This window comes from Tupaia chinensis, unplaced genomic scaffold, assembly GCF_000334495.1.
Source record: "Tupaia chinensis unplaced genomic scaffold, TupChi_1.0 Scaffold000126_2, whole genome shotgun sequence".
Taxonomy (NCBI): Eukaryota; Metazoa; Chordata; class Mammalia; order Scandentia; family Tupaiidae; genus Tupaia; species Tupaia belangeri.
In genome coordinates, this window is record NW_006159594.1 from 2,453,307 (window position 1) to 2,455,016 (window position 1,710).

The following is a 1,710-nucleotide window of genomic DNA, read 5'->3' on the forward strand; positions in this document are numbered from 1 at the left end:
GCGTGAAGTTGTGCCTGATGTATGCCAAGCGTGCCTTCGTTCACGGGTATGTAGGTGAGGGGATGGAGGAAAGAGAGTTTTCTGAGACCTGAGAGGACATGGCTGCCCTTGAGAAGGATTATGAGGAGGTTGGTGTGGATTCTGTTGAAGGAGAGGGTGAGGAAGAAGGAGAGGAATACTAAAGTTAAAATGTCACAAAGGTGCTGCTTTCACAGGGAAACTTATTCTGTTTTAAATATTGAAAAGTTGTGGTCTGATCAGTTAATTTGTATGTAGCAGTGTATGCTCTTATGTACAATTACTGGCCTATGCTTTAAAATATGAATGCTTTGTTACAGACCCAAACTGTCCATTTCTCTGATGGTTTTGAATAAAGTATTCCCTGTCTTAAATGAGATCAGTCTTGTGTTTTGGATATCTGAAAACTTTCATGTATTCAGTATGTTGAGAAGAAAAAAAATAACTGTTGGTGGGGCCAGCAGGTGGCATGGTGGTTATTGTGCTGGACTCCCACATAGCTGACCATGGTTCAAGTCCTGGACTTGGTGACTTGCTTTTGCCCTTTCTTTGGTGAGCACACATGCCCTATAGCAAACTTAAAAAAAATAATAATCAAATAAATAATTTTAATAAAAGAGTAAGTGTTGGTCTGTACGTTATACATATACTATGAAATGATTTATTTTTACTGAAAAAAGAAAATGTATATTATGGAAAAACTGGGACCAGGGAGTAGGGCAGCAGTAAAATGCAATGCGCAGCACGGCTGACCTGCATAGGAACCAGTTAGACTTCTGTCTTTAGTTTGTTAAGCAAAACTGTGAGCAAATATTTACCACGTCTGTTACATATAACACACGGGAACAGCTTTTAACAGAATTTCATGATAGAATCCCCCAACTTTTTTTCAGTTGTAAATATAGGTATCCAAATAATCTGGAACTTATTTATTTATTTATTTATTTATTTAGGAGAGATTTTCACTATAAGGCACATGTGCTCACCAGACAGACAGAGACATAGAGACAGAAAGAGAGAAATCACTCCCCGGGGGGATGGTCACGCCACAATCCCTTCCCCTCCATTCTCCTCTCGGGATCTTGGGCACGCACGCACACGCGCTGGGTGTGAGTTTTAAGCCACCGGGTCCGGGACGTGAACCACGGTCGACTATGTGGGAGTCCAGTGACATAGCCATTACGCTAACTGCTGGTTCCCCAGACACTATTTTTGATCCTACTAGTAGTCCACACCCACGCTGCTTCAAAATTAACACAATTGTGACAATATTCATTGTACTTGCTACCTTAAACAATTTTGACTGCAGCTCTTTCATTAAGTGGGATGGATAAGACATGCCCTCTCTGCTTTTCCTTCTTGAGATTTTTTACTTTTCAGAAACACATGCTTACACCACTGCCATCTGACACTTCTTGTCATGCTTTCATCTTTTTTCTTGGAGAGGTTTTTGCTATCGGGCGCGTGCGCTCGCCAGATAGACAAAGACAGAGAGACAGAAAGCGAGAAATCACCCCCCAGAGGGGATGGCCACGCTGCAATCCCTTCTCCTCCATTCTCCTCTCGGGATCTTGGGCACGCATGCACTTACATGAGTAGAAGGTTGTTGACTTAAGATAAATTTGAGATCCACTAAAATTAATTTTTTAAATAATTACTTTGTTTAAGTTTATAATAATTATTATTATTTTC

The 1,710-nt window shown here is 40.7% G+C and overlaps 1 pseudogene; it reads left to right on the forward strand.

Annotated features, from left to right (window-relative positions):
• Positions 1–1,427, forward strand: part of LOC102488623 (tubulin alpha-1C chain pseudogene) — a 2,717-nt pseudogene extending 1,290 nt beyond the window's left edge.
• Positions 1,428–1,710: the final 283 nt, after the last annotated feature.